This window comes from Notamacropus eugenii, chromosome 6, assembly GCF_028372415.1.
Source record: "Notamacropus eugenii isolate mMacEug1 chromosome 6, mMacEug1.pri_v2, whole genome shotgun sequence".
Classification (NCBI taxonomy): domain Eukaryota; kingdom Metazoa; phylum Chordata; class Mammalia; order Diprotodontia; family Macropodidae; genus Notamacropus; species Notamacropus eugenii.
In genome coordinates, this window is record NC_092877.1 from 326,833,151 (window position 1) to 326,842,368 (window position 9,218).

Here is a 9,218-nt window from a genome sequence, read left to right on the forward strand (position 1 = left end):
GGGTCCTTCACATAGACCAAGGCGATGGTATTTACACAATGAAAGTTGACAACATTACAAATCAGGGCTTGATGTATCATTTTGTGCATTGTTTGGAAAGTGATGAGGCGACATGAATCATGCAGATTAAACTTAGACGTGCTTTGCATTTGTAGCTGTTACATTGTAGCATAAAAACATTTGGAAAATTTCATTGAAGATTCAGACATTCATTTCATGAGACAATTGTTTGTGTCACTGATGAACAAGTGAAGTGCCCAAATGCATTTTCATTGTTTCTCTTTCTTCTTTGTCATGAATGTAAATAAAAACATGTCCCAACCTTCCTGTCAGACCCATTCATCAATGACATGAGTCACTCGGGTTGCTGAATCAGGCAGGTCCAGCATCTCTTCGTGACTGGATTTTTGTGATTGTTGGTGATAAAATTATAAACATCAACAGCGGATTTGGCAAGACATAGCAAGTTACACTGAAGTTACACTTGTAATCTGAAAAAGAAAATAAATTTTTTAACTTAAAATGTGTTATTTCTGAAATTACATAAAGAAACCATTAATATAAGCTTTTACCTGGAAGTATGAATTTTACTAACGTAGTGTAAAATTAATTTTCAGATTCTGATCCAAAAATGCCAAAACGACAGAGCGATATATTCAATTTTTTTTAAAGGTGAAAACAGATAGAGAAAATGAGATAAATGAAAATCATTGTGGAGCATGGAAGCCTATCACTTTTGAGTCTGTTGAACAGCGTCTTATTGAAGAAAAGCCATCATGTTCATCAAAGGAAGAAATCAATAATCTTGTGCTTCCAGATTGTTGGAACAAAAAGCAAACCTTTCTATTCTCAGAATAGTACAAATGGCTTGATATAGGAGAAGGTAGATTGGGATGTAAGGATTGCTTGACAATTCAGCATTTAGGAACTGGAGCAGAAAAGCATATCCATGTCTCCAAAGAGTGGATTGCCTATTTGGTAAGCCCAAATGGAAGTAATAAAATTACTAGACAAGCTTCTTTATGAAAAAAAAAAATGAGAGAACATGATGTTTCTAAAGTCCATAATAAAATTCAAGATTTGTTAAAAGAATCTTCTTCTAGTGACTCAGTTTCCAATTGCATTCCTAATCAAAGAACAAAAACATTGATGCCATTATAAAAGTTTTCAATACTGTTTATAGTTTAGTAACATGTAGTAAGCCCTTATCTGACACTGAGGGGGTGATGGAATTACAAGAGGAAAAAGGAGTCGATATAGGCAGTTGTTTACATACAAGAATAGCAGAACACATTGCAAAAGAAAAGATATTTAAGAGTATTATAGAATAGAATGCCAAAACTTGTATCCTGATCAATGAGACATCTGCAGTTTTGAAGAAAAACACCCTAGTAATTTATCTCCGGTGTGCTGTTCAATTCGCTCCACACCTGTAATGTTGTTTGTTGCTTTAAAAGAATTAGTGTCAGTGACAGTAGAGTGTATTTTCGGTACGTTATTGTCTGCTTTAAGTGATTGTGGCTTTCATAATGAATATTTGAGAACCAACTTAATTGCACTTTGTTTTGATGGTGCTAGCAAGATGTTGGGAAGAAGGTCTGGAGTAGTTGGGAAGTTATTGGAAAACTTTCCCAAGATCATCATTTGGCACTGTCTCAATCGTTGATTGTAGTTGCCACTTGATGATTGTATATCCAAAATAGAACAAGTTAATAATTTTAAAATGTTTCCTGATAAAATATATTTTATTTATCAGCAATCTAATAAAGATCAAACTGAGCTAGAAGCTATAGCTAAAGAAATTGAACTTGTAATTATTAAAATTGATCGAGTCCTTGGACCAAGATGGGTAGTGTGTAGGGTATGAGTTGCCACTGCTGTATGACACTTGTATCCTGAATTATATAGAAATTTGTCTCATTCTTCTTATTTTGATTTGGCAAAGAGATTAGCTAGCATCAGTTTCTTACAAGACCTTGCACTAATGATTGACATTCTTGAAGAATTTTCATTGCTTTCCACTGCATTGCAGTCAAGATCAACTAACATTCAAAAAGCTCAAAAATTAATCAAATGTACCATAAGAGCTTTGCAAATTTTCAAGATTTATGCTGGAAAGTATTAATCTCAAACTGAAGGTATGATTAAGTCAAATGAGTTTAAAGGCATTCCATTTAATAAAAATAACAAACTTAATACTCTTCCTACTACTGTGTTATTAGAACTTATCATTCAGCAGATGAACTTGCATCTTTTATCGGAGAGGAACAATGATGAAAGCATTTTAAGTTATTTTGATTTATTAGAACCATCTATTTAGCCCCATGAAGAACTAACTTCACCCTGGATAGCGGGTGAAAGCAAATTATCTTATTTGAATGAGATTTTAAAATATGAAATTGATTTGAATGATTTTCAGGATTTTGTAGATAATAATGTAAAATCAGACAATGCTCCAATTCCTGCAATCATACAAAAAGCTAAGAAGATATTTGGCAGTATTGCTGTCAGTAGTGCTGAAGTGGAGAGAGATTTTGGTTTAATGAATGTAATTTGTAAGAGAGTGAGAAGCAGTTTAAAAGGAGATCACATATCAGATTTCATGACAATAAATTTACTGGGAAAAAAATTAGCAGATTGGCCTGAAACTCCATTTGTCAAATCATGGTTGAATTGCAACCACAGGTTGGCTACAGATCCGAGAGTTCGGAAAAAATCAACAAAAGCATTCTATGAAAATCGATTCACTCTATGGAATTTACAGTAGAATTTTGTGTAGCTTATTGTTATTTGTAAATGTGTATACATCCTTTATATCAGTAAAATTTATAATAAACTCGTATATCTATGATACTTTTTTTTTCTCAGAGAGTCAGTTGTTAGACATTTGCTAGGATAATCTTGATTACAAATTATTTTAGTGAGTATTTAGCCCTGTGCATTATAAAAATCTGTAGGAAATCTGTCCTTTAGAGGAAAGATTCCACTTGAAGTTCTAATCTTCAAGGGTAAAAAAAAAACCAGGGTAAATTTCATCTTGGTGTTCCCAGGTGCTTTATCAGCTCTTAGGATATAGAGTTTAGGAGACCTCAGAGATGGAAAGTAGAAAACTAGAGAGGTTGAATAATTTTTACAAAGTGTCCAGGTAGCAGGTTAAAACCTGGGCTGTCCAGAATGGATGGACCAGTTCTCAGTTGTGGAATGGCTTTTATTTCTTATTTATTTGCCCTAGTTTCTTGTATTTCTTAGAAATGACATCTTTTATAGAGAAACTTATTGCCAAGATTACTCCTCTCTCCCACCCATCAAACCCCAGTTTTCTCTTACTTTTTTAACTGCATTAGTTTTGTTTATGCAAAAACTTTAATTTGAGGTAATCAAACTACTCAGATTCTCAGGGTTGACGAGCTCCCTGAAATAATCTAGACTTTGGTGTTCAGTTTATATACACAAAACCTGGATGACCATGTTTCATTATCCCTTTTACCTCCTGGGAACTAAATCTCATTTGGTCATGAACTCTTCCCCATCTCTAAATTTGATAGGTAATTTCTTTCATGCTCCACTGATTTGCTTATATCACCCTTTATGTCTAAATCATGTACCTATTTTTGAGTTTATATGTTGGTTTATGGTTTGAGATGTTAGTCAATTCTTAGTTTCTGCCGGAGTCTTGTTTTTTTTTGCTGAATAGTGAGTTTTTGCTCCAATAGCTGGAATCTTTGAATTAATCAGACACCAGGTTACTGTCTTCATTTGCTTCTGTATGTTGTGTGCCTAATACATTCCACTGATCAACCACTCTGTTTCTTACCCAGTACCAAACTGTTGTGATGTGTACTCCATTGTAACATAATTTGAAATGTGGTGCTTCTTGGCCCCCATCCTTGACTAATTTTTTCCCATTGATTCCTTTTGTTCCTGTGGATTAATTTTCTTTTTTTCTTCTATCTGTATTAAGTAATTCTCTGATTGTTTTATTGGACGTTAGTGAATGTCATCAGTTCTGGTTCTGTTTCTGGGATGCCTTACAGAAAAATTTCTCAGGTACACATCTTTGGCTCAGCATACTCCTGGCCTGGAGATGAAATGTGGATGTACCTGCTGCCACAAAACATTTTACTACCTTTGAAAACCATCAGAAAATTTCTCATCTCAATGACACCACTGTGTCCCTATTCCTCTGACAGGTCTGGACCGCCTGTGTCCTTGGCTACCACTCCCATTTGTATTGTCTTCTCTTAATAGTTAGAACATAACTTTCTTGAAGGCAGGGACTAATGTACTTTTTGTATCGTTATTCCCATCTTTTAGCACAGTGCCAGGCACATAAAAAAAAATCACTTTTTTATTCATTCGCTAATTTCCATAATTGTAGTCTTAAAAAAATATTTCTTACAATATTCTTATGAAAAATTTCAAAATCTAAAGAAACATCTTAGGTTTTTATAGAAATGCTTTCTTTTGTAATTTTCTTTAGAATTTTTTTTTCTAAGTTGGCTTTTAGAATTGATTGACTTGGCTACACCTAGAGTTAGCAGAGTGATGCTACTTACCAACATGTAATCATGGTACAGTGATGACTCATAAATTTTCTGGCAGAAACCACTTTTGTCTCCAAAGTCACTTTTAATGTTCTGGCTTAATAGTATTAAATTGCAGTCTCTCATCCCCCAAGTTAACTGAACATTTTCAGACATGTTGTTCCTTGTGGATAATTGAGGTACAGGCCCTGGAGTCAGGAAGTCCTGGGTTCAAATCCAACCTCAGACTGATATTACCCTGGGAGACCAAGATGGTACTTGCATGAATGTAAGACTTCATTTTAATAACTATTTTTAAAGTAACCCTGCATCCCACAAAAATCTTCAGCATTCCTTGACTTTTGGGCAATTTGATCTAATATGAAGTGCCTGCTGTGGAGAAGGCACCTTGTTTGGCATTTTAACTTCCCGATAAATCCAGTCTGTGTTTGACGCCAGGACCACCTGGGAGACCTTGGGTGATGTTCCCCTCCTCAGGCCTTCATTCCCTCCTCTATCACAAGCTCCCTTTCAGGCCCAGGTCTCAGGATCTTGTGGGTGAATGTTAAGCCAATTCCTGAGCGCTTTCCCCTTCTGGCCTCTGTCACCTTAGCTGACTAAGAATGGTGCCTGATGGATGAGACAGGCATGCTCCAGAGGGGCCCAGCTGGACCTTTCCACTTGTTGGAGCAACTTTAGCTTGGGCAGCATTGCAGAGAAAGAGAGAGAGAGAGAGAGAGAGAGAGAGAGAGAGAGAGAGAGAGAGAGAGAGAGAGAGAGAGAGAGAGATCAGGGACTGGGACTGCTGAGGCCATCCTCCTTCCATACTCTCTCTGGACTGGCCAGAGACTTGCTCATCTGAGCTTGAGCCCCATGATTTGCTTACTAGGATAAGAGGAAGGTCTGGGCTCCAGGCATCAGGGTTTCCCTGGGAGGTTCAGACAATTCAGAGGAGGACAACAGAGGCAGTGTTTGGAAGAGAGTCACTCTTTTGATTGAATGAAAAGTAGGACTTTTTCTCTTCAAAAGGAGGGTAAAGCATCCCTCTTCCCTTTGGCTGATTAGAACCCTTCCAGATGATCGTCTGGCTTGGTCATTCATAGTTTTGTTAAGCCGAGTTCAGCTGTCCTTAATGGGTTATTGAATCTGACACATTCTGCATCTTTGGAAAGTTTTTACATTTTTCTGACACCAGTTTGAGTACTTCGGAGGTAATGTCAGAGACATAGAGAATCTTGAACTCACTGTTTCATGGGCATCTCCGACTCAGCTTGATCAGACAAGCTCAGTTACTGTTGAGAATGAACATCTTTGCAGGCTCCCAGCCTCCCAAGCCAGTGGCCTCCTGCACAGACCTGGGGCCATTATCCAACTTTGTCACTCCACCTGCACATCTTAGGTCCCTCCCCTTTTCCTGTAACGTTGTCATAAGCCTCGAATAAGTCTCCTGGCTTTCCCCTGCAAGCCACCCTCCAGGCTTCTTACACAGTGATTTTTTCATGAAGCATATAAAGGTCTGTGCCATCCCCTGTGTACTCCCTCTCTACCTGTGGCTCTGCATACTTCCAGAAGCTAATAAAGTCTTTTGTTTTGCATTTAAACCTTTCACGTGCTGGTCCCTTTATATATTTCCAGACTTTCTCCAAATTACTCTTCTCCACACCCTCTATATGGCTGCTGAGGCTCTTTTCAATGCCAGTTCTGTGACTCTTCGGGGTAGAGTCATGCCAGCAATATGTGTGACAAAATCTAGATGGTGCAGTCAAATGTTATTCCCAAGATCCTTTAAGCCAAGGTTCAGAAATTGTGAATAATCTTGGTGCACAACCTTGATTTCAGTAGGTTCTATTTCATAACCTGAAACATGGCCATCCATATTTTGCACATAGAAACAGCACCAAAATTATTTCAGGGGGATTGTCAACCCTGAGAGTCTGGTTAGAGGTTCTGCACTAAACTGGCCAAGACTTCCATACATAGAGATTGCAGGCATCTACAGGATCTAAGGATGTGAACCAAGATCCCCTCTGGACTACATTAACTACACGAATAGCAAAATCTGTAATGTGTACACAAATATATGCATTTAATGGAATATCTTAGAGTGCTTATTGCTTTATCTCTATTGACATTCTCTCCTTTAATTCAGATTACAATGTCCTTTTGTGCTTTAGTGGACAATGATATGCTCATTAACAAGTACATAGGAAACCCTACAAATCTATGTTTCTAAATTTAAATGTTTTTACTATAACACCATCAAGAATTATCATTTTAGAGAATGAAACCCTTAATTCAACAAGTCATTTGAAGTGTAAATTCCAGGTAAGAAATTTTTATTATTGGCATGATACAAAACATTCCTTAGGTATATTCCTCATTTCTGGTTGTGTTGGGTAATTCTGACAACTGAATTTATAAATCAAAACATAATACATTTTTTCCTCATTTTTATAAGCTGAAATATGCTTCTCTAAATTTTAATGCTACCTTAAAAACCAACTTTTAACAACCCCAGGAAGAGTCTTAATGAAACATTTAAAAATGCTCAGAAAGATGTAAAGTTAGAAGGGGGCAGAAAGGCACAGAAATATTGTCACTAATGTGTTAGATTTATTTTAAAAATAAATGGTAATAGATTATTTCCTATGTAATCTCCATTTTCTGGAACTTGTAAATGATCATTTGTTATGGTTGTCTAGTTCATAACTAATGAAAAAGAAAGGAGAGGGAATGTGTTGGAAACGGGTGGGTGACCATGGGTACTTGGACCAGAAGGAAAAGATGAGTGCATAGAACTTGAAGAAGAAATGCTATACATACCATTCAGTAACAGTGGCAAAGGTAGAATCCATAAGACAATACAGAAAGTGAGTGGTCATCCCCTGCTTTTGTGTGAAGACATCCACTTGTTGCTGGGGAGCCCCTCTACCTGATGGGCAGTCATAGTTACCTGGGGGCTAGCTCAGATGATTACATCCCTCTTCTTCTATATGAGTGACAGGGACTGGACTCATGATGTCATTAGCATTGGGAATCCTAGGGTGAGGAAATCCCCTTTACCAGGGCAGGTCAGCAACACAGTCCATCCAAAAACTGGTGCCAAGAGAGCTGCTTAGAGCAGGAGCAGGTATGGGGGAGGAGTTGCTCAGGTCTTCCTGGCCTTGAGGCCCATACGGCTCCTCCTGCTGCTGCTCTGGGGTCAAGCTGAAGAAATCAAGGTGGTCTTCTCCATGTCTAAAACCCTCCAACCCTCCTGATAGGGATGTCTTGAAAATCATTAATTATTTGGTATTGAGTCAAACTGTACATCCCTGGAGGAATCCTTTTCCTCTGTTAGAGGCAGCAGGGTCAAGACTCAGAGAGTTAGTTGGGAGAGATCTTGACTTGACCCCCCAGAAGCATCACTTCCTAGTTGCATCCCCAGGCCAGTCCCTGACCAGCTTCTTTATCCCTCAGACAGGCTAGAACAAGAACACCTTGCAGGGTTAGGTCGGTGTCAGCCCTGACTGTCTGGATGAGTAGGAACCTGTCTGTCATCTTTCTTAATATTCCTGTCCATCCCAGGGCTGCCTGAATCAACTCTTTTTGGTGACATTACTAAAATGCAGGTAAGTCAACGATGGCTTTGCTAGTACGTTCTAAGAGATGCCACTTTGAGAAGGTTCCCTTTGTTTCAACAACATAAGACCAGTTGTCCATAGAGGATGAGAATAAGCACTGAAATGTATATTTGTACAAATGTATATTTGTACCATTCAATTAAAGGTTCATTATGGAGTGACTGGGTTGTAGAAAACAGATCGGAGTTTTAAAAGGACACTGGCAATGTAAGGACACTTTGCTAGTCATGACAAATGAAACCAAAAAAAGCAACCCCTTCCCCCCAAAAAATATAACCACCAGAAGGAACTGGCTCTGTATTCAAATCCTGCCTCTGGATGGTAAACTAGGACAAATTAATCTACCTCCCTGGGTCTCTGTTTCCTCATGTAAAATAAGGGAGGTGGGGTTAAAATGTCCTCTAAGGTCCGTTCCAGCTTTCTTTCTGACCCATGAAACGGGAGCTTACCAGCCTCGTAGACTTCTAGAGCTCAGGGGAGTCATTCAGCCTGGGGAGATCCCTTTCTTTTTTCTTTGCCTCCCAGGGTGGGGCAGGTTCCTCCCTGCTGGTCAAGTGGGAGGGAATCTAAATGGGGCTATTTTTCCTCTGGCCCTGAGGCTCACCACTGCTCAGACCTGCTGCCCAGGTACAGGAAACTTCTGGGTTAGCTAGGAGCACTCCCCCACACACTCCCTCTTGGCCTTTTCCCAAAAGATCTGCTATAAGCTTGTTTCAGGTCCTGTCTTAAAAGGGGAAGTTGCATAGTGTGGGGAACAAAGAAGTTCTGTTTCCTCAATTTTGGGTGATCAGAGTTGTGACTTAGCACAGTCAGGTTAGAGGTCAGAAACTTGTGTGCAGGCTTGATGAGTTGTTTGAGGGAAAGCCTATCAGAAAGGAGAACATGAAGTCTTTATAAGGAACCAACTAAAAATCCAACTGTACTTGTTAATGACATACAGTGGGCATGTGAAAAGATTGTGACCCGAAAGAGAATGGATCAATCTGTCCTCTGATGGGAGGATCTCTCTCTCTCTCTCTCTCTCTCTCTCTCTCTCTCTCTCTCTCTCTCTCTCTCTCTCTCTCTCTCTCTC

The 9,218-nt window shown here is 38.7% G+C and overlaps 1 pseudogene; it reads left to right on the top strand.

Annotated features, from left to right (window-relative positions):
* Positions 1–324: 324 nt before the first annotated feature.
* Positions 325–2,767, top strand: LOC140511677 (E3 SUMO-protein ligase KIAA1586-like; annotated as a pseudogene).
* The last annotated feature ends 6,451 nt before the right edge of the window (positions 2,768–9,218 follow it).